Below are 24,297 nucleotides of genomic sequence, written 5' to 3'. Positions count from 1 at the left end.
ATGGAACGTTACCAAGAATGTATTTTCATCGGCTTTTTACTGGGCAGAGAAAAATGAAGGTGTGAAAGGCAACTTTGCAGTAGGCTATAAGTTTATTTATTTATTTTGGGATACGCGCAAAGTGGTAAACCGGAGAGCTGGAGTGTGGATTTAGGATCTGCATGGTTGGACACCAGAGCGATCCACATAACCAGGGACAACAGCTGATAACCTGCTTTTCATTTAAGTGTATAAATGCAAAGCCTACTGCTTAATGGGCTTCCTAGGTGATGCCAGTGGTAAAGAATCTGTCTGCCAATGCAGAAGATATAAGAGACATGGGTTTGATCCCTGGGTCAGGAAGATCCCCTGGAGGAGGGCATGGCAACCCACTCCAGTATTCTTGCTGGAGAATTCCATGGACAGGGGAGCCTGGTGGGCTACAGTCCATAGAGACATGAAAGAGTGGGGCACGACTGAAGTGACCCAGCATGCACTCACTGCTTAACAGTAGAAGAAGCATTGCTGTTTTGGTCACCCACGGGCGACCCCACGGACCACAGCCCATCAGGCCCCTCTGTCCCTGGGATTTCCCAGGTAAGAATACTGGAGAGGTTTGCTATTTCCTCTTCCAGCAGATCTTCCCAACTCAGGGATCCAACGCAGGTCTCCTGCACTGGCAGGTGGATTCTTTAACACTGAGCCACCAGCAAAGCCCAAAAGAAGCACATCCAAGAGAAAATCTGTGTGCAGTTCAGTGGGCCAGAGGAGTAAGAGGTTATTTTTCATGAGATTAGTTCCATTTTCCAAATGGTGTTCTGAAATTATTGAGAGTGTCCCTAGGAGCAGTAATAGATCACTTTTAGCCTCTATGAGAAATGTCCTTGAATGATTTTGCCAAACATGCAATCTGGGTGTGGAGCCGACTGGGGCAGTTGATCCCCACATAAGACTATTAGCATGGATGATGGGGAGCCACAGGGAACCTTGGGGGGCCTTCTGAAGCCTTGGCCTCTCCCACTACCCTCACCTCCAGAGCTGGAGGGGCTCCAGAGTTCACACGAGACCCAAAGCACGTAGAGGCTGGTAGACCGGCAGGAAGAGAGCCATGGCATGGAGCAACCCCCAGAGGAGGAATCAGACCCACGGGGATTTCTGTGAGGACCGTGAGCCCGCTGTCAGGGGCAGGAGATACCCCGACAGGGCCTGCCCCGGGGGCTGGGGGCTCTGACGGGGACGGGACAGCCCTCCCTGCCACGCTCGTCCCCGGGCCCCCATGCCAGGGCACCCTCCGCAAGCAGCGCCAGTCTGTCTGTCTGTCCCCACGGGAGTGTGGCCGGGAGCACGGGCACCGCCCCGGCCACTCTCTCAGCACCTGGTGCCCAGCGGTGCCCAGTAGGCATCTACTGACTGAACAGAGAGCAGGGCTCAGCTTCCCTGGCTCACTGGCCACGTGCCAGGTGCTCTCTGAATCGTCCCAAAGCCACCCTCACCCCCGACTTGAGCGCCACGCCCCCCAACAACCCTCCCCGTTCCTGCCCCGCTCCCTGCACGGTTGCCCCCTGAACCCCCACCCATCTGCTGAGGTCAGGGAGCATGTCACCTCCTCCAGGAAGGCTTTCCGGGCTTCCCTACCCGGGGTGGTGGGTTCACTGATGCACCCACATGGGTGTCTCTCCCTTCTCTGTCTCCTGTGCCCACACTTCCGAGGGTCACCTCTCAGTAAACACTCACACCCACATCTTCCCTGAGCTCACACGTTCCGTTTCTGGGGAGCAGTGAGGTGAACGTGTGTGTCCTTCAGAGGAGGGCATCTGTGCGAGCACATAGCTGCCCCGTCCCGTGAACGCCTGAAAGTGTGTGATCCACATATACCTCTGTCCTCCTCAGAGCCTCTGGCAAGCAGTAAGTGCCTAACAGGTGCTTGCCAAACTGAATCTAACTTTACAGTTTCCAAATTAATATCAATATCTGTTTCTAAGACAATCAAATCTCATCCCAAGACCAGCGTCTGGCATGTAAGTTCTTGGAGAGAAGCTCAGCTCTGCTCCTTGGATGTGCTTATGACTCTCGGCCAGGCTCAGATCTGCTAAAATATCAGCTGTTCTTTACACAGCATGATTCATAAACAGAATCTGTAACTAGAAAAGTGTCTGTGACAGATAAAACCCAGAACAAAGAAATGCAATCCTGAGTCCCTGGAGAAAACAGAAGATTATCTTAACAAACGCTCTAAGCACGTGAAAGAAAAAAGGGGATAAGTAAGAGAGAAAGGGGTCACGGTATGCTCACAGAATGTTATCTGGAAAAATCGCAATCGTGCCCCCCGCCCCCTGCCACACTAAAATACAATGAGGATCTTTAGAGAACCAGACTAAATTGAAGTTATTTTCCCTTGCTACAGATACCATTGTTCAACTCACAGACTAGAAATTATGGCAACTGAAGCTGAAGGTAAATTCATGGGCTAGTTATACAGACGCCTGCTCGGGAAGCTGTGCTGCTGGCGAACACTCCCTGGGCTGTTACTTTTTGAAGACTTCGCTTGATTGGAACGACATAACACTGAAAGCACTATATTTTACGCCTCCCCCCAGCCACGTGAAAACATGAAGAACTGAGGGGCCAATATTGTGAGAAACAGGTTTCTCAAGGTCTCAGCTCTTTCCCAGAAGGGGCACCCCACAGACCCACAGATGACCCTCTTTTCATGTTTCCGTGTGAGACTGATGTCCTAAATAAAAGCAGAGCTTCTCAAATGAGAAATCCAGAAACCAATAAAACCTCTCATTTACATATTTAGTGTTTCATAAAACCGAGATGCCGCGAGGTGGTTCTGCCCAGAATTGAAGGAACGCTTTATCAATCACGCGGTGTTTTTTTATGCACTCCCACCTTAAACGCTAATGTTCATACAAACGTACTGAAGAACACTTCCTCTGCTGTGTTTTTAGGTAATCAACTTCTTATTTATTTCATCTCAGAAGAGAGAAAACTCGGAGGCAGAAAGTCTTGTAGGACCTCTATCCTAACCAGCGTAGAGCAACTGTGAGCACTGAAAGTTCCAAAACAATAAATAGTAAGTAAATGATTTAATGAATAACTGTGTCCATCAACCATATTCATCCCAAGCTGATTCTGGGAATAGAACCGTGTTCTGCTTTCTGACATTAGGATCAAGGAGCAGTTCTCTCTGGAGGATGGAGGCAGGGCTTTAACTCAGCTCATCTCCGGGTGGGCCAGGCGGGGCTGTGCCCTCCACCTACATGGTGTGGCTGACTGCTTGCCCTGTACCAGGGCAGGTTTTGGGCTCAGCCTCATTGGAGAGTCATCATCCTGAGTGAGGATGAGATGGTTGGGTGGCAACACCTACTCAGTGGACAGGCATCTGAGCAGACTCTGGGGGAGTGCAGCAGTCCATGGAATGCAGCGGTCCACGGAGTCGCAAAGAGTCCGCCACAACTTAGTGACTGAACAGCAACAACAGCACCCTGAGTGGGGAGCCCTGACCCCACGAGGAACAAGTAAGCAGGCTGGAGAGTAACATCGCGCTTGGCCTGAGCACACAGGTGAGATGGGATGAGGCCTTGGCTTTGCCTTGGTCTTCCTCTCTCTCTCCTGCTCCTGCCTGTGCTCTCTCCCCTCTGTCTGCCTCTGGGGACTAGGTGGGTCATTGTCCTTGACGAGGCCACAGCAAACACGATCGCAGAATGAGCGGGGCACGGAGGCTTTGATGGTGAAGGATGAGAACTCAACTGCGGAGGAATGCCCCCTCTGTTTCCCCATCTCGTTTCTTTTTTGTTAGACTTGCTGTATCAGAATTACCCTTGGGTGTGACAACAGAGATACAGACAAATCAGGAAATCTTAGGAGAAGAAAATATTTCTTTCTCTGTCTGCCCTAGCTTCCCTTAAATGAATAAAGTCAGTCCCGTGGTGCAAGAATAGAGTGCTCAGCTAGAACAAGACATTTTCCGATATGACCCAAGGTTATCTATTTAAACCAACTGGTTCTCCACTCAGTCTGCCAGGAAGCAAGGCTTCTTTTTTTTTTTTTTTTTCTTTTTTATGTCAACACAATCTCATTTATATTTTGGTCTAAAATCAGCACTGACAATAAATCTAAGGTTGATGACAGAAAGAGGGAGAGTACATAAAACAGAAGCTGTGCATATAAAGAATTAAGCATACAGAACACAGCCAAGATCCCGCTGAAGATATATACTTGCAAATAGATTATCACAAGCCTTATGAGGGGAGTGCACTGCTGGTAGAAACATAAGAAGTCTGTTCACATAAACTAGAAGGCGGATGAATAAAGAATAAAGTCCTAAACCCATTTATGTGATTGTTCAAATATATTAAGGAAGAATTTGGTCAGTGCGGGCCTATTTAACATGCAGAAGGTCGATGATTACTCAGCAAATCTGGACAGTGCAAACTATCAGTTCAAACAAACGAGCCCTGAGAGTGCTCCCGCTGTAGTTTTAAAGCAGTGTGGGTGCTCCGCCTTCTGTGTGACAGCATGAATAACAGATTTATAGAGAATTTATAGGAAATCTAAAAGTAATTATGGCAAATCATTAAGTGACAGGCACTTCCACCAAACCTCTCCACAGCTTCCAATGAGAGGATGCCATCCAGGTGTTTAAAAATTTGACTTAGTCTCTGTTCAGTCCATGGAATGACTTGCTTATAAGCCGTGAAACGCCCCCACAACCCCCCAGACTGGGAGACAGAAAGGGACTGGAGCTAGGACGAAGCTCTCTTTAAGCCACACAGGATCAATCAGCATGTGGATGTGGGCGGAACTCAGGATGGCAGGCAGTGGGGAGCTTAAGGAGTGTAAAATCTGCCCCATGTGCAAGAATATGAGGCAAGGATTCCCCCCAGATTATTTCCCCGCAAGGTGAGAGATGCCTCTCTCAGATGACAAATGCTCCCTTTATTTCTTTATTTTGAAAATTAAGGACTGTTTGGGAAAAACATTTTAGCCTAAAATAACCCTCATCAAAACATATGGTGGTTACCTGACAGGAGTCAGAAAAGATGTAGAAATTTAACATAGGTTTAGCAATAATTCTCTGGGGGTACGACCTCCTACTTACTGGTTATTGTCATGAAAAGGGCTTTTAAATATCATTTTGAAAAGCAAAATACTAAGGAAGTACATCACACTGTTTGCTGCTACCCAGCAGCAAAACAATGATGAGGAAGCTCTTTATAGACTGACAGAGAAAGGCCTCCAAGACGAGCTGATAAATGAAAAAAGCAAATACTGAAAAGCAAGTATGGCAGGTTCCCTGCGGGGTAGAAGAGAGGGGAGAAATGAGACTATACATGCATGTTTGCTTCTATTCACATTAAAAATGATGGAACAAAAATTAAAAATAATTCAGTAAGACAGATGCAGAAATCTTTTTTTTTCTTTTACAACTAGGCTTTTCTACAAAATAGCTATAGATAAGACCTTCTAAATGATGTTAAAAATACAAGTTAAATACATTCATAAATATATTTTTCTTCTTCTAAGCCTGGTACAAAATTTATTTTTCTCAGAGTATCTTTTCTGGTTAATTAATTTCAACCCCCTTACTAATTAGCTTAATTTGACATCAATACTTTCAGTTTGCAAAACACTGAAAAACAACATGCAGTTTTACAAACATTCTTAAGACCTTTTTATTGATATCTTCTAAGCTTCTTCTCAAGCCTTCGTGTGCACACAAGTCACCTGGGAACCTGTTCAAGGGCAGATTCTAAACCAGCGGGTCTGGGTGGATGGAGCTGAGGTTCCCCACCGCTCAGCTCTCAGGGGAGCCTGTCCTGCGGGCCATGCTCTGGCAGCAGGGCTCCCACTCCTTAGAGGGGAAAGATCATGCTTCTCAGCACATGGTGAGTTTTCAATATGTATCAACCAACTCACTGCTCCTGAGTGGAGCTGGGACCGGCAGTACAGACCTCTCCTGGGGGGTGGCTGGAGGGGCAGAGACTCAGGCCACACTCCAGACCCCCCGAATGAGGACCCGAACGGTCAATTCTGAGTGACACGTGTGCTCATGCAATTGGAGGAGCTCTGTGCTAGGTGATCTTGCTCTTCAGTTAGGATTATATTCACATGGTTATCAATTACATAAAAGAAAACACACAGAAACACACTGTCTTCATGAACATGAAGGAGGGGGCGGAAGGAGGCAAGGTGTGGCACAGCTACCGGGGAGAAGAGGCAGGAGGAAACCTGGGGTGAGTCCAGGGGCTGCTGTGCAGCACCGACACCTCCAGAGACTCTGGAGGACACCGGCTGGTGGCGCCTCCGTCCTGCAGAGGAGTAGCAGGCAGAAGGCGGGCTGAGCTCGGCAAGCTGAGCATGCTAGAAGGTCGAGAGGGGACTGACGCCCCAGGAAATGACTGAAATTTGGACATCATGGTGTGGAGGAAGGAGAGGATGCTAGAAGGGGGCTAACAAATTGGGCAGTGGAGACAAGCTCCATGTTGAAGAAGTAAACAGGCAAAGGCAGGAAAAGTGGGAGGGAAGGAAGACCATGAACAGAATTAAGGACCCCAAAGGCAGAGACTTTCAGATTGTAATTGCAGCACACTCGCTGACTGCTTAGCATGGGCCAGACACTGCGCTTTTCTCCACGTGTCCATTATCATGTGTATTTTTTTGTTGTTCCAGTTTTGACAGGTAAGTAAACAGACTCACAAGGTAGTGCCCCTGCCTATAGGACAGAGCGAGGATGTACACCCAGGGCTTTATAACTAGACTCCCACCCCATCCTGACTCCAATGAAGAGGTCCAAGGTGCGGCCGTGCACAAGTAACAGAAATAAAAGCCCAGTGAGAGAAGGCTGAGAGATCCTTCAGCCAGAGTGATCACTTCGAATGCTGCACTCAGGCCAGTGTTCCCAGAACCCAGCTCGTCACCCTCAGACCCTGACGGCTGCTGCAGGACCTGGCACTTCCAGTCTCCGCCCTCTGCCTGGGGTGGGAGTCACTATGGAGGCTCACCAATATGTTGAGTTCTCTTCTCTGTCTTGACACAAGAGCAGGGTCCTTCCCTGTTCCCAAAGAGTTAGGTATCAAGAACAGTTAGCTGTGTGGCTGGTTTGGGCCAGGAGATGAGAGTGGAAGGGACCTGTGTCATTGCCAAGCAGCTTCATCCAAGTGCCGGCGTGTGACCCCCATGCCCTGCAGTGAGCCTGGGGACAAGGCCCACGTGGTGGAGCAGGGGCGCCGTGCGGCGAGGACGCTTCTCCCGCACTGCACCTCCGCTGCACGAGCAATCTGAGTGAGGAACAAACTGCTGCTGGGGCCCCGGGGGCCTTCAGGTGGTCTTCACTGGGGTGCTCCTCTGTCTACACTGATGGCTTCACTTGGTTCCCCACCCAGAGTATCCGTCTCCACTTCTCTCCAGCGCCCCTCCCCAGCTCCGGTCATTCTGGTTTCCTCATGCCTGGTCTCCAGCGCCCCTCCCCAGCTCCGGTCATTCTGGTTTCCTCATGCCTGGTCTCCAGCGCCCCTCCCCAGCTCCGGTCATTCTGGTTTCCTCGTGCCTGGCCCGCGAGCCCCACTGCTTTAGCTCTGCGCCTGGCTCCTATCCAAACCTCCACCCTCCGCACCGATCCACCACTGACCGCAGAGGTCATCTAGTTTCGCAGACATCCTTCAGGGGCCAGATCAAACTCCTCCACCTCTGAAGATTTCCCTAATCACTCTCACCCCTTCTCCCAAATCCACACGACCCTCACAGAATACATTACAAAAGGCAACACTGCAATAAACGGTTGTTTGAAGACATTTAGAAGATCAGTTCTGTCGCTCTGTCTAAAAATGCCAACAGAATCCTGAGGTTAACCTTCAAAAGCCCCTGGGGGCGGGGGACACGTGATGCTACTTGTATGCTCCTTGCAGGTTAGAGTACAAATCTGGAATGCTCTTCTGGTTTCCAGATCTCCAGGAAAGGAGGAAAGAGTTAGAAAGGTCTGAGGAAGACACATAAAACACCTAGGCGATGGCAGCCTCACCTGAGGGTGCCAGGCCTACGCAGGGCACTGGTTCAGTCTGGCAGATGCAGGCTGGGCAAATGGTCACCAGCCACGAAACACTGAAGCCAAAGAACAAGATCAGCAGGGACGCAGCCGTCAAGTCTTAGTAATGAATGATGGAATTGGGCGGCAAGTCTTGACTTCAAGGCTGACTCTGCCCAGATCATAGTTTGACCAAGAGTGATGATAAACACAGCGGTTCCCAGCCCTTAATGAAGCTTTGAGGCAGCTAAGACTCCCTCGAGGAGACTCCTGTGCGTCTGGCGCTGACACTGGGAAGGACAGCTGTATGCGATGCGTCTCCTGAGGACACTGACAAAGAGAATCAGACAGGACAGAGCTGGGTCCAGTGAGGCACATTTTATCTTCCTCAAAGAAGTCAACCCCTACAAGGCAGTCTGGCCGAGTGGTTGAGAGGACACGCCGGGGACTCACCCAACCGGCCTCCAGCTCTCAGCATCCCCCTCAGCTGGGTGACCGTGGACAAGTTCCTGACCATCTCCAAGTCTTAGCTTCCTCCTTTGTAAGTGAGACAACTCCTCCTGCCTAAAAGTGAAAGTGTTCATCACTCAATCGTGTCTGATTCTTTGCACACATATGGACTGTAGCCTGCCAGGCTCCTCTGTCCATGGGATTCTCCAGGCAAGGACAGTGGAGTGGACTGCCGTTCCCCCTCCTCCGGGGGATCTTCTGACACAGGGATTAAACCAGGCTCTCCTGCACTGCAGTGAATTCTTTACCATCTGAGCTGCCAGGAAAGTCCAAGAATACTGGAGTGTGTAGCCATTCCCTTCTCCAGGGGATCTTCCTGACCCAGGGACTGAATCAGGGTCTTCTGCATTGCAGGTGGATTCTCTACCATCTGAGTCACCAGGGGAGCCCCAAGATTGCTACAAATGTGGAGAAGAAGGTTGACTTCACGGGCCCAGTCCCGGGGGCGGACGGAGGGTGTTCCAGCGCTAGTTACTGCGCTTTCATCACCGTCGCTGCCGTCATCCTCTGTACTACTGGTTTTCCCAGAGAAAATGTGCTCTGCTCCTACAGCTGAGCAGAGCTCAAGCTACATAAAATTGTTTGCAGTTTTGTATTTTGGGACCTGAACTGTTCTTTGCCATTCTTGAGCACTTTCTTTTTTTTTTTTAACTAAAAAACTCTCATCATCATAATCAAGTAATATTTGCACATGTAGATAAAATGTGCATATATTAATAAAATTAACTTGTGAATGGTTTTTAATTAAGTCGTAGAATTGAGGCATTTTGAACTAAATAATAGTATTAGCTCACTACAGGGAATTTTATACTAGAAAAATAAAGAAAAGATTTGTTCAGTTATCTAGAGAATTCAGACCAAAAAATCCACTTGCACTTTAATCAACTAGCCTAGCAGCCCTAATGGCTCTGGATACAGTAGATAATGACTATAATTTACATTGGCTGAGAATTCTATTAATTTTCTTATACCTTTCTTGAAGTTATATCATTAATTGCTATTAACGCTTCCTAATCAAGACAGAGCCAGTCACTGAAACAATTAACCTATTTCTGAAGGTCCAAATAGAAAGATAATTCATCAATTTCCTACTTTTTCTCCTGCTGCAACACTAGGCTGGCTGTTGTCACTAAATACTCTTCTACTCAGGACTCACAGCGGTGGCTGTCAGCAATCAAGGAAAAACAAAGCATGTGTTCATTTACAAGGGTCACTCCTGTAGTTCTGTGGTGAGGAACAATCATCTGTTAACTCAGGTAAGAATCTCAGTCACAACCACAATTTCCACCATCTGAATACATTAAATGAAGATAGATTCCTGCCACACACACACACACACAAAAAAACCCCACACACCTCAAAAATCCAGTCTGTTTGTGAAATTAGAGGACATTGTCTTCCGGCCGAGCAGATTTCTCTAAAGTGACCTAAGGAGAGTCCGATCTGGGAGGACGGACGGGGCAGGTCATGGAGCAGGTTACAGATGCCAGCTTCTGTCCCCAGAGGACCAGTGGGACACGGCCTGGGCCATAAACAGGAGTGAGAGCCCCACACCTGTGGTCCCGACAGGGGCCTGTTATGGAGAGGCCTGGCCCTTCCCCACCGCACACGCTCGGGAAGAAGATGGCGTGCGATGCGGGGCAGTTACCATGAACAGGAGGGTGAGGGGGAAGGATGTCCCTGTGACCTTTGGTGCCGCTTGGTGAGCTTGGGAGTTACCATGCCACAACTCCTGGGAACCTGCTGGGTCCGCTGCAAACTAATCAGCAAAGTGGGAGGACTGCGGGCCTGAGGGAAAGGCCTGCCCTGCCCCGGTCACCTCTCAGGGCCCGGGGGAAACACCCTGACCGTCCTCCTCATGAGAGCCAGGCAGGACGTGAGAGCCCAAGGAGGTGTCCCGGCACAGGCCTGCGTCCGCCTGCAGCCTGCCTGCTGCCCCGCAGCTGGGCGCGTGGCCAGGGAGGCCGGGGTGCTCTGCTCCAGGAGGCTGCACCCTTGTCTCCATGCCCAGCTTGGGCCCGCCCCGCTGTGCTGGCCGCGGCACCCCTGGCTGGGAAAGGCGTCCTCCTTCCGCTCCCACGTCCAGGGCAGCACTCTGTCTGAGGCAGGCACCCCAGGAGCAAGACTGCACCTTCTAGCACATAGTCATCCTTCACCCTGTCCTCCCCCACACTCCTCAAGCCACCGCTTGAGGTGAGCCCTGCTCCTAAGAGCTCAGCGTCTGTCAGCAGCATCACTCGCTGCCCGACAGCCAGCCCCACGGGCCACCGGAGGGCACAGCAGCTTTCCCTCGGCCCCAGGTTTCTGAGGTCACCCCCGAGTCACCCTGAATGCTGCCATTAAAACAAAGTCAAACTCCTGCCCCAAGGTGATGTGAACGCACCCATTTTGTGCTTCTTAAATCCTATGGACGTTTCCAAAGGAACAAATAGGGAAATAACTATACTAATACCGAAAATCAGGACTGCTACCCTGCACGGGAGAGTTCTTATGGGGTGGTGCGAATGAGCCCTGCTTGGGGCAAAGGCTTGCTGATCTGAACTCCTAACTCCAGGAGAAAAGTCCAAGGGACTCCCCAGGGAACCGCACAAGCGTGGCCAAGGCCAGCACGAGAAGTCTTCATTTTAAAGCACTTGAAAGAACATGTCCTTTATGAAACAGAACACTTCAGGAAGTTTCTGAATCAAATTGATTCGGATGAGTCAGAAAATCTGAATCAAATAAAAAACTCGTTGAGAAGGGTCAATAATATACTATAAATATGAAAATGGAATAATCTGAGATCAGAAAAGATTGTTTTTAGATGAGAATAACAGTTGCCAAAATTAAAAATTCGATAGAAGCCTGGAAGAACAGATCAAAATAGTGTACACAATCAAATCAGTGAATCTGGCTGGAATTGAGGGTTCTTCCTAGAATTCAGAGAAGATAGATTAAATGAGCTATAAGGAGAGGATAAGTAGACTGAAGACTCTTCCAGGAGACCCAGTGTAAGCACAGCAGGAGCCCCGGACGGGAGAGCTGGAGGCAGTGAAAGGAAAGCGCTAACCACGTTAACAGCAGACATGAACAAAGACGATTTGCGTCTTCAACTAAAAGGGCCTGCTGAGGACTAAGAGGGAGAGAGCCACACCGTCACGTCCCAGTGGGATGTGGGGGCTTCGTGGAGAAAGGAAACTTGCAAGAGTTAGGATAGACTGAAGCAAGGTATCCACCCAAAGAAAACAAGAAGGAAAACCAAAGACCTCCAGACTTCTCTACAACATTAAAGCTAGAAGAGGATGAAGTAACATCTACAGAATTTTAATAGAATTGAACCGTATCACAAATATCCCAAAGATGTAGGTCACCAGCTGAACCTTTCTTGAGGAATCTGACAGGTTCATTCCATGCGACACCCAGGGGTTTTTTGATAAGCAGTGAACAACCGGCCCTGACCTGCTGCTGCTGCTGCTGCTAAGTCACTTCAGTCGTGTCCGACTCTGTGCAACCCCATAGACGGCAGCCCACCAGGCTCCGCCGTCCCTGGGATTCTCCAGGTAAGAACACTGGAGTGGGTTGCCATTTCCTTCTCCAACGCATGAAAGTGAAAAGTGAAAGTGAAGTCGCTCAGTCGTGTCCGACTCGTAGAGGCACCATGGACTGCAGCCCACCAGGCTCCTCCATCTGTGGGATTTTCCAGGCAAGAGAACTGGAGTGGGGTGTCATTGCCTCCTCCGGCCCTGATCTGCAGTACCCTCCAATTTCCCTGGTGGTCATTCCCACCCCGGCAGGTCTGAAGATACAAACACAGCACGACGTTCACTGCACACGGTGCTGGGAGGAGACGCCCACAGCCAGCGCCACCCGCACACGGCTGAAATCTAGCCTCAGCCGCTAACCCAAGGCTGTCCAGAGTTAACTGGCCGGGACTCAGGACTGCTAGGAATCTGCCAATCAGACTTACCTTCTTAAGAATTTTATCAGACAGACAGAGACGACTGTCAGTCCCTGAAGCTGTGATATAAAACTGAGTCTGGTGGCAAAAGAAGTCCGCAAAATAGGCCAGTGAGGAGGAGGAGGGAGCCAGGAGACAGAGAGGGGCGGAGATGGGGCCACCTGGCTCCTGAAGAGCCGGGAAGTGCTTTGCATCCGGGAGGCCTTATTTTTTAGTCTCTCGAGAGGCTTGGGGGCTCCATGAGCTGCTCTCATTCCTTTTGTTCATTTGAACCCTTTTTCCACACTGGAGCCAGCAGGTTTGTACGGGTCTCTGCTTTTTTGCAATTAAAGAGCTCTACTACTACTACTACTACTACGAAGTCGCTTCAGTTGTGTCCGACTCTGTGTGACCCCATTGACGGCAGCCCACCAGGCTCCCCCGTCCCTGGGATTCTTCAAGCAAGAACACTGGAGTGGGTTGCCATTTCCTTCTCCAGTGCATGAAAGTGGAAAGTGAAAGTGAAGTCGCTCAGTCATATCTGACTCCCAGCGACCCCATGGACTGGGTCCTCCATCCATGGGATTTTCCAGGCAAAAGTACTGGAGTGGGGTGCCATTGCCTTCTCCAACTAGAACATGCTTAAAAATTAACAGTTCCACTCCTAGGAATTTATTGTAAAGAAATAATTTCGATATTCACATTAGATGTAGCGAAAAGCATATTCATCATTCTGTCTATAATGGTGAAAACCTGGAAACAATCTGAATGTCCAACAACCGAGGATTAGGTTGATGAATCGTGTTGTCTACTTACAAAGGAGATGAGGCAGCTACTTAAAGTGATAAAGTAGGTATTAATGTTGTATAAATAATCAGATATTAAGTGAACAAGCTTACAAAAAAGTCCATACAGTATGATCCAATTTCACTAAAAATGTTTACGTTTAATTTGTATGAGACATACACAGGCAGACGTGGCCGTGCTGCTAGCTCAGCCCCAGACCACCACCTGTAACGGGAATGTCACAATAACATGAGCCCCGAGACTTTACGCTTGCTCTATGCTGTAGTCTCTAAGCGTGCAATAGCATCGTGTCTTAAAAATAAGGTAAAAGTGAAAGTGTTAGTCGCTCGGTCATGTCCGGCTCTTTGCGATCCCATGGACTAGAGCCCACCAGGCTCCTCTGTCCATGGAATTTTCCAGGCAGGAATACTGGAGTGAATTTCCATTTCCTTCTCCAGGGGATTTTCCTGACCCAGGGACTGACCCTGGGTCTCTCGCACTGCAGGCAGATTCTTTACCATCTGAGCTACCAGGTACATACCTTAATAAGAAGATACTTTATTGCTTAAGAATGCTACCCGTCATCTGAGCCATCAGCGAGGTGGATCTCTTTGCTGGTGGAGTGTCTTGCCTTGATGAGGATGCCTGCTAACCGATCAGAGTGCTGGCTGCTGAAGGTGGGGTTGGCAGTCTTAAAACAAGAAAAGAAGGACGTTCGCCACCCTGCCTGATTTTCCTTCAGGAATGACTTCTCTGTAGCATGCAGTGTTGTCTGAGAGCACTTTATCCAGAGTAGAACTTCTTTCAAAATTGCTGTCCAGCCTCTCAAACCCTGTTGCTCCTTCATTTCATTTCGCAGCAACAACGTTCACAGCATCTTCACTAGGAGGAGATTCCAGCTCCATAAATCACTTTCTTTGCTCCTCCATGAGAAACACCTCCTTACCCATGAGAGTTTTGTCCTGAGATTACAGCAATTTAGTCCCATCTGCAGGCTCCACCTCTGATCCTAGCTTTCTTACTGTTTCTACCACATCTGCAGTTACTTCCTCCACTGATGTCTTGAGCCTCTCAACGTCATCCATGAGGGTCAGCGTCAGCTCCTTCTAAAATGTTAATGTTGATATCTTGATGTATTCCCATGAATCAGCAATGTTCTCAATGGCGTCTAGAAGGGTGATTCCTTTCCAGAGGGTTTTCAATCGACTTTGCCGAGATCCATCAGAGGAATCACAATCAAAGGCAGCTACAGGCTCATGAAATGTATTTCTTAAATAACAAGACTTGAAATTTGAAATTACTCCTTGATCCATGGACTGCAGAATGGATGCCGTGCAGGGAACAGGCATGAAAACATTCATCTCGTTGTTCGTCTCCATTGGCTCTTGGGCGACAGGTGCACTGTCCATGAGCGGTAATATTTTGAGTCTTCTGAGCAGTAGGTCTCGAGCGTGGGCTTGAGATATTCAGTTTCTCACACTGCAGACAGGTGTGCTGCCATGCAGGCTTTGCTCTTCCACTTAGAGAGCACACGCGGAGCAGATTAAGGGCAATTCTTACGGGCCCTAGGACTTTCAGAACGGTGACTGTCTTCAACTCAAAGTCACCATCTACTTTACCCCTAACGAGACTCAGCCTGTCCTGTGGAGCCTTGAAGCCAGGCAACGACTCCTCCTGTCTTACTATGAAAGTCTAGCATGGACAGCATCTTCTGTGAGAAGTCTGTTTCATCTACAGTGAAAATCTGTTGTTCAGGGTGGCCACCTTGATCAATTATCTCAGCTGGATCTTCTGGAAAGCTCACTGCAGCATCTACACCAGCACCTGCTGCTTCAGCCTGCACTTTTATGGAGACGGCATCTTGCCTTAAACCTCATGAACCCACTTCTGCTGACCAGATTCCTCTTCTGCAGCTTCAAGTCTTTCATCCTCACAGAACTGAAGGGTCAGGGCCTGGTTCTGGACGAGGCCAGAAGGGGCTAATGGAATGTTGTGGCTGGTCTGCCCTGCGGTCCAGCCCAGTTAAGTTTCTCTCCGTACTGGCAATAAGGCTGTTTTGATTTCTTACCGTGTGTGTCTTCACTCCTGTAGCACTTTGTATTTACTTTAAAACATTTCCCTTGCACTCCCAACTTGGTGAAGTTTTGGTGCAAGAGGCCTTGCTTTTGACTTATCTCAGCACTTGACAGGCCTTCCTCACTGAGCTTGATCAGTTCTAGCTCTTGATTTAAAGTGAGAGACAAGCAACTCTTTCACTCGAACACTTGGAGGTCATTGCAGTGCTGTTAACTGGTCTAATTTCAATACTGTTGTGTCTCAGAAAACAGCGGGGCCAAGAGAGAAGGAGAGAGATGGCGAAACGGCCGGTCAGTGGAGCAGTCAGAGCACGCAGTGCTTATCAGTTAGGCTTGTTGTCTTAGGCGGGTGTGATTCGTGGTGCCCCAAACAGAGCAGTCATGTCAAAAATCACTGACCACACGTCACCGTAACACGTTAATAATAATGAAGACGTTTCAAGCTAGAAATTCCAAGCCCTTCTCCTCTCTCTCTTTTTTTTTTTTTTTTTAATCCCAGTGGAACCAACTTCCCGCCGGGATGACGCGTACAAACACTGCAAGACTGAGAACGCCGGGGCAGCCTACGGACATCCCTTCTCCTCTCTTTAGCTCCATGAATTAGTGCATTGTAACTCCTGCTGACTCTACGTTCTCCCCCAAACTCATGGGCACGATCCCTCCCATCCCCGCCTCACCGCCTGCAGTTCAAGCGCTTCTGACACCTCATCCAACGTGCCACTAAAAGCCTTCTTTCATTCGTGTGCTGCAGCCAGCAAGGTCTTAAAACGCTCACAGGTCTAAAGTCTGTAATGAATTAGCACGACCCACGACGTGATGCCCACAGGTCTCAGTACGCATGGCACCATCTTCCCCTATTGAGCCCAGACCTGTTCTCCATCACCTCCCTGAACACAACGCCACCAGCCGCGGTGAGGCCACCGCTTACCAGGGAAGTTCTCCCCGCCTCTGCGGGCGGTCCCCCAGCCCCGCCCTGCCCTTTCACCTGATGCTCCCCACTGCCTCCTCTCCATCCTGAGACGGTCAGCAAACCGTCCTGGTAGCTTCAGAACAGGCACCCCCTCGGGCTAATTAGGCAGCCCCTTTGGTGGCCGCAGAGCCCCCAGGCTTACTCTGGTGGTCGGCACTTCTGATCGCATCTCTCTTGTTTCCCTTGTCTCTCCCTGGGCGGGCTGCGGCCTCTCTGAGGCCCAGTCTGTGTCCGGGATGTGAGCAGTGTGCTCAGTCCAGGTCTCAAGCAGTCTTTGACGTGCAGCAGGTCCCAGTGATTTATGCTGTGAGGTCCTCAGCTAGACTGCAAGCCTCTTCAAGGCCGCAGTCTCCAGCTACTCCACGGAGCCTGACAAACAGTACGGGTTCAGCTGATGAGTCAGTGGAATCTTTAAGAGCTCCGAAGGCCAACGCTGCCCTTACAGCAGACTCCATGGAGCATAAACACGTGGCAATGTTTGGTCAAAGCCTCGACGTGATCAAGGCTTTCCACTCAGTCTCTCAGCTCATCAGGGAGGGTGACGGGGCACCCTGGTCCCTCCGCCACCCCGCCCCTCCTCCAGCTGCTCTGTTCTGTTCTCACTGGAAGGGTCCAGAGGGCCGGGCATGTTGACCCACCTCTGATTCTTCACCTGCAGCTTCAGGTGAGCCCATGGCCTCGGCAAAGACAAAATCCGACGTTAAGAGAGGCGCTGGTGCATGCCCATGGGCCACACAGCCAGGCATTCACCTTACGTGCCACCTCTGCAGACGAATGAGCCGTTCACTGGTCGCTGACACGTGTACTGTGTCCCGGGGAGGGAAGTCTGCTCAGGATCTTCTGGGAAGTCTGGCTTGTTCAGTTTGTCAGATGAGGCAGGGACAGGGTGAGAGGGAGGAGGGGGAGATGAAGCAGCAAAGATGGGTCATGTGAGATGGAATATAGTTAACAATAGTAATTATATTAGTAGTAGCATGAATTATTCATATTTAGTTAATAGTCATTATATTAGCTATGATAGTAATAGTACGAGTTAATGGGCTAATGATGATTGCATTGGATATTGTAATAATAATGGATAGAAGAATAATTCCATGCCAACAGATCAATCTGAAAAGAAGTAGAATATAACACTGTTAGTGGTACGGATGTGTTCACGAGAAAAAGGGTGTGAGAAGCCATGCATGTGGAAAATGATTAGAGGACAAATCGGGCCAGCTAAAAGAGGAAGGCTCTCAGTGGAAGTGACCATCCAACGTCACCTCCTACAGACAGACGTGAGTGACCACAGCTGCTTTCCAAGGGCTCCAAGACAGCATGGTGTGGGGATGGGAGACAAAGGGGGCCCTACTTCTGGGGTGTCTGACCACGCCCTGGCTTTGGGCTTGAAGGCAGCTCGTGACCCAGTCAAGGGAGACGCTGCCATCTTCTCTCTGCCTAGAAGGGAACCCCTACAAAAGTATGACTTCTGTAGGAGGCCCATGAAACTAACAAACTAGAATTAAGAAACTAAAAACAGAAGGCTAGAATTTAAAAAGAAGTTGTTTCTGTTTTACAGAGAGTTTACAGAATCCATCAGCCCCAGATCTTCTCATCTTCCCATGAAGCCCATACACCCTGAGGGCAGGAAGGCGTGTGTGTGGTGTGGTGTGTGCATGCACACATGTGTGTGCGCACACATGGATGTGCAGGTGTGTGTATAAGCAGGAATGTAACTTTGAGATAAGTGTTAGGAATCAAAATTATGTCAAGATGTCTTAGTTTTCCCTCCTTCAGAGCCCTGGAAATAAACGGTGTGACTTGTGGCCTGAATTTGCCTACTGGCCATGTGCAGGTCCTCTAAGCCTGATGAAGGAGTTTGGTTCTCTTCAAATGAGTGCCATGGTTTCCTGACCCCCCACCTCCGTATCACCGTGTCCGCCCCCACTCAGGGTCGGCTCAGTGGAGAATCTCCGTGGTGCCGCTCAGCACAGGGAGGGTCTTCCCTCTGGGCGCCCAGTGCCCAGAGCCCTCGCCTGGGGACATCTGAGCTTTCGCACATCCTGGCTACAGGATGTGTTATTGTTGTTTAGTCACCGAGTCGTGTCTGGCTCTTGTGGGGCCCCATGGACTGTAGCCTGCCAGGCTTCTCTGTCCATGGGATCTTCCAGGATAGAATACAGTGGGGCCATTTTCTCATCCAGGGATCCTCCTGACCCTGGGATTGAACTTGCATCTCCTGCACTGTCTCCCGCTTGGCAGGCGGATTCTTCACCACTGAGCCACCAGGACTTCCCACACGTTACTCGACACTGGCTGCAGAGGGCACCCGGCTGGGACACTTGCTCCTTAGGTAGCAAACACAAAGGCTCCCACAGGGAAGAAAGAGGGTGAGCTATCAGTGAACCTGCTAGGGGAGGCTTTGGAGGAAGAGAGCTTATGGGGGAAAGGACGTTACCACAGCGGTGCCGTGGTCTGGAGGAAATGAAGGCGGAGTGGAGCTAAGGCGGGAGAGGAAGGCAGTGGATGGGAGAGAGACAGACGGCAGCCCTGAGGCCTGAACAGGACCAAGGAGCTCCCCGTGAGGCCCGGAGGGTCTCCACTTCCAGGCCTCCTGCAGGCTGCACCCCGCCCCCTGTATCTAGAGTCCCCTGTCGTGAACTCCCCCTTAGTCTCAGGGCATCCTCTGAACGGGGAGCAGTGGGGAGAGTGAGGAGGAGAAAAGACAAGAGCACCTCCTTTTCTGGCTCCCCGAGCCCAGCCCCACCTCAAAGGCCCGCGTGGCTTCTCCAGGCCTTGACACAGAAACAGCTCCCGTCCCTGAGAACACACGGCGTAGCAGAAAGGTGCCGTGCTGTCTGGTTAGAAAGCGGGAAGCCAGGTCGTGGCTTCCCCTCCGCTTCCTTCCACGGGATGTCTGGCTGCCTGTGCTCAGCTCAGCTGGAGGAGGCTGGGGAGCGGACAGCGGCGTGGAGAGAGCCCCGGGGGCCCAAGGGCCCAGGGCAGGCCCCCACACAGCCTGCTGGGAGGGGCGGGGCTGGCGCCGTAGGTGGTCAGTGGCTGGCTCTGCTCTCTTCAGCTCGTTGACTCTTGAGTGGTCCCTGCATTTTCATTCCCTGTGTGACTGCCAAGCTCTCTCACTGGTCCTTCCATTTGATGAAGCCTTTCTCCAGGATGCAGTGTTTCTTAAGCCCTATTCTGTGGAATATGGCATTGTACTTGCTTATTGGTTCATGCAAGATGCTGAGGGCCTGCCATGTACCAGTCACTGAGAAAAAGAGGTTCTGTGGTCAAATAAACATAGCAGCTCCTCCTCTCCCAGAATCCACAACATGCACATTAGCATGTGAAAGCAAAATCTGGAAGGAATAAAGGCAGCTCTCTTCCTGTGGCCTAAGAAACGCTGTGCCTCAGCTCTGCCTCCACGTGCTAGGTTCATCTTCCTGAAACACAGCTGTCACCACAGAGCTCCTCGTCTTTAAATCCTTCTGTGACGTCACACAACAAACTCCAGCTCCATCCACGTTCCTGTGGCCTCGCTTGTCTTCTTTTGTACCAAGTGGAGGGGCAATCCCCACCCACAATCCCTTGCTCACACCCACACCCAGAATCCCTTGCTCACACCCCCACCCACAATCCCTTGCTCATACCCCTTCCCACAATCCCTTGCTCACATTGGTTCCTTTCCTGGAAGGCTTCCTGGTCCCCAGATCTGTTTCCACCTACCCTTCGAGGCACATCTACAACACTTGCACAGCCAGGGAACTCCGCATCTGACTCTCTCAGGTCACTCACCTGCAGCCTCTGATGGATGACTCACACCACAGACACTGAGGGGAATGGACGGTCCCCTTACCTCCTCCGGGGGAGGGCCTGCTCCTAATTCATCATCATTTGCATGTCCCGTGTGACCTCCCTCCCCCAGCACCCGACACAGAGCTACAGGCTAAACAGAGGTCCAGTACAGAGCTTGCTGGCCGGGGCTGCCCCCCAGCTACGAGACTTGAGTAGGTCATCGAGTGTCCATTGCTGTCACTTTCCTTCACTAAGAGCACGTATTTTCCTTAGTTTACGACAGGGTTGCTTCCTGATAAACCCACTGTAAGTCTAAAACATCTTAAGCTGAAAACGTATTTACTACATCTAACCTAGGGGATTCCCAGGTGGCTCAGTGATAAAGAATCCGCCTGCCAATGCAGGACATGCAAGAGACGTGGGCTCAGTAAGATCCCCTAGAGTAGGACATGGCAACCCACTCCAGTACTCTTGCCTGGAAAATTCCATGATAGAGAATCCTGATGGGTGATAGAGCAAGGGGTCTCAAAGAGTCTGATATTACTTAGTGCACACACACACACATACAATCCCCTAAATTACTGAGCATCAGAGCTCAACCAAGTGTCCCATAAACATATTCAGAACACACACTGGCCTACAGTTGGGCAAAGCCATCTAACGTGAAGCCTGTGTTATGATAAAGAGTAGAATATCTCACATAATTTATTGAATACTGTATTGACAGCGAAAAACACAAGGGCTGCGGGGGTCAGACTGGCAGCAATTGTGTCGACTGTTTGCTCACGATCACAGGGCCAACCGAGAGCCGCAGCTTGCCGCCACCGCCTGGCACCACGAGAGGACATCCTACTGCACGTCACCGGCCAGCCTGGGAGAAGACCAAAATTCAGAATTCGAGTACGGTTTCTATTAACTGTGTATCACTTTTGAGTATCACCTTCAAGTCAAGAAACTAAGTTGAACCATAGGAGGTTGGGGACCATACGTATAGGCTTTGGCGTCCAGACGAACAGTGGATTGAAGTCTAGCTCTTCCCCGGGCAGAGGAGACAAGCTCAGAGCACAGTGGCTGCATGAAGCACGTGTATGTACATTCAACTTGATCCATTTTCTATACACCTGTCATTTCAACTTTCGTCCCAGTTAGAAAAGACTGGCTCCCCACAAGTTCCCTGGCTGGGCCACTCCAGCTCCCACAAAATCGGGAGCTGGCACAGATCAAGGATGCCCTCCTGATAAGGCCCTGCAAACCAGCCTGTGGAGAGCTGGGGCCACAGGAGCTGCACACGTGAACTTGAGCAGAAAGGGGTCACTGGTACTGGAGGGCCCTGTGCCCCACAGCAGTGTCATATTTATGGAATACAATAGAGCGCCGGTTATCCTGACTAATTGGGGATTTAACGATCTGAATAACCAACTTTTCTGGATGAGTGATCCTGATGGTTGCAAGAGGAAGAGCCATCAGCTGTTTGGGTGGAAGGGCCAAAGAACTGGCCTTTCAGGAGACCTGCACACCAGAAATGAACACTGAGGCCACTTCCGAGCTAAGACTGCAGGACAATAAAGGAATAGAGACGTCTGCCTGCAAGGAACGTGCCTGGGCTGCGTGTTTGTGCAGGACACCCCACCCACCCCCGCCCGAGAGGCCCGGAGGCCCCAGGCCGGGACGGCAGCACACCTGGACAGGACGGTGGTCAGTCGATGCTTTGGAGTGGCCTCGGAGAAGTTCTGGACAGGATGGTAGTCGGCCGATGCTTCTGAGTGGCCTCGGAGAAGTTCCGGCACCGTCCAGAAAGCCAAGGAAATGGAGCCCTGGCCAGAAGGGTCCCACCTCTTGAGACCACACTCGGTAACATGCAGCTGTTTTCCCTACACTTGCAAATTCTCCAACACCAAGAGCCTTTGCAGACAGAACACGGCTTAAAACACGTGCCTCACAGGAGACAGCTCTGAACAGAGCTCTGCGGTGTGGCGCTGAGACAGCACAGCAGAACAATCGGGTTTTGTCTCGTCTCTTCGAAACGTTCCGATTCTCTCTTTGCTGAGGCTCGCGAGCTGCAGAGAGAACAGAGGCTCTGGGCGCTGCACATTCCACCAGAAAACAATGCTCCTGTCTGCTGATGCAGCGGCGGGGGCGGGATGGGGGGGGTGTGCACTGTGTCACTGTCTCCCTGCACAGGAACTCAGGGCTGGCACGCCGGCATCACCCAACGTCAGCAGCCCCTTCCGATGGCCTTGCAATCCCTGGGCACTTTTATTATTCTTATACATTTTAAATGGACCTGATCCTCGGCCCCCGACTTTTCCTATAAGGGAGGCATTTCTCCAGGGGTGTCAATGCATAATGACGTCTACTGTTCATTTATGTTTTCAAGGCCGTGTTTCAATCCGGTCGCATTTAACTTCTATCCAAAAGGGGCTGATTTATGTATTAAGAAGTACCTGACTTTAAGCAAGTGAGGCGTACAAAAGATAAAGCCGTAGGTTGTGGGAATGAAGAGAGGATTCTTTAATCGTTGAGCTTCTCTGTGGTAAATTTTAAAATATTTATGCCTAGAAAAATAACTGAAACCTGGTACTCAGAGCGTGTGCAGCGCGAATCCGTCTACACATGCGTGATGCTCGGTAGACCCTGTGCCGGGCACTGCGGGGCTGCCCGGATGGTCCCCGCCCTCAGCACGTTTCCCCAGCTTGGCAGCTTTGGGAGGGCTAGGGACACACTGAAGAGTTAAAGGTCAGTCAGGGCTGCCAGTGGCCAGGCTAGCCCAGGGAGAGGCCACCGCAGGGCCAGTGCCCATGCCTGCCCACCGGCCACTCCCAACACCAGTCGGCAGCATCACCACAGAGTTGATGGAGCACCAGCCCATGGCCAAGCCAGGTTTAAGGCTACAGTTTCCAGCAGCAATCTAGACAACATCTGAGAGCTTCAGAATGGAGCCAGACTGGAGGACAGCAAGGCCAGATATGGGAAGAAGCCCAGTTCAAGGGACTCAAACGTGTGGATCCAGTCGTGTCTGAAGACAGTCTGCCCCCGGACCCTTCCGTTACCTGTGCCAACAAATTCCCTGGTCGTTTTTAAAGCCAGTTCCAGGAATACATAACCATCAGGGGAACCAAGAGGAACACGGGCTAAGAGGTGCCGTCCCAGGGCCGCCTTCCTAGTCTCCTTCCCCCCCGGCCACCTGAGCAGAGGATGACTATCTGCATCTGGCCTCACTCTTGTCTCCTGCTGGCCCATCTGAGAACCCCTAGAGGACCTGCACTGTGGAAAGGACACCTTCAGGTACAGGGGACTTCTACCCATGTCTTCCGAATGTGGCTTATTCCTTCTTTAGTCCAAGGCATACAGAAATAATTTCTTTCCTTCCTGGGTCCACACCTCCCCCGCCAAACGCTGCTTTTTCCTTATGCCTGCTCTGGAGGCCAGGGAAGACACAGGGCAAATACACTCATTACAAATGCTCTTACAAAACAGCATGACTTCCCCTGTGACATTACATCGAAACTATACTAAACTGATTTGAGGGAAAAAAGACAACTATCGCTATAAGCTTAAGGGTGATAAGCTGTCTGCGTACTTAACAGAGGAAGGGATTGCTAACGGGCAGCAGTAACAGGTGTACTGAGGGTCGGCACACCCGGAAGTGTCCCCACACGCTCTGGGGTCGCTGCCATGAGTCCCATGCTGTTCCTGTGCACCACGCTTCCTGCTCACACCTGACTGCACCACGGGTGGGCGTCTGGCTGGCCGTGCATGAAGGGATCTGCCAGTGCCCCTGGGCAGGAGGTCCCTGCCCCTGGCAGGGAATTAGACACTCAGTATGTGTTTAAGTAAAAGAAAGCTGAGCCCCAGTAAGAGCAGTGATGAGAGAGGCCGGGGCTAACACTGGAGCAGAAAGGAGTCTAGCCCTGATCTGCATCACCCCAAGCCCCAAACACACAAACCACCCCTCCCGAAATAAGAGTAAAAGATGAGCAGTATGTATATAAGCACTCACTCAGTCAAGTTATCTTAGATCCAAAGAAACTCACACTGGATACACATAGTGTACACAGCTGAGCGACATGTATCAATAACTGGGCAATTCCAGGGCTAAACTCTATTGGTCTTGCCCTTGAATGTCATAAATGAGAACCCGGGCAGCAGCGACCTGATGGAAGACCCTCACCGCCTCTGCTGCTTGAGCACTTCGTCTTTGTGTTACGTCTTTCGTGATTTATTTCATTTTGCTAAGAATCTATTTAAAACCATAAAA

The 24,297-nt window shown here is 50.4% G+C and overlaps 1 protein-coding gene across 2 annotated transcripts in view; it reads right to left on the bottom strand.

Annotated features, from left to right (window-relative positions):
- SDK1 (sidekick cell adhesion molecule 1) overlaps positions 1–24,297 on the bottom strand; it is a 744,026-nt gene that overhangs the window by 198,700 nt on the left and 521,029 nt on the right. The gene's annotated exons all lie outside the window — the stretch shown is intronic.

Source organism: Bos indicus x Bos taurus, chromosome 25 (genome assembly GCF_003369695.1).
Source record: "Bos indicus x Bos taurus breed Angus x Brahman F1 hybrid chromosome 25, Bos_hybrid_MaternalHap_v2.0, whole genome shotgun sequence".
In the NCBI taxonomy this organism is placed as follows: domain Eukaryota; kingdom Metazoa; phylum Chordata; class Mammalia; order Artiodactyla; family Bovidae; genus Bos; species Bos indicus x Bos taurus.
The sequence above is the reverse complement of the archived record's forward strand: the minus strand, read 5'-3'. Positions and strand labels throughout refer to the sequence as shown.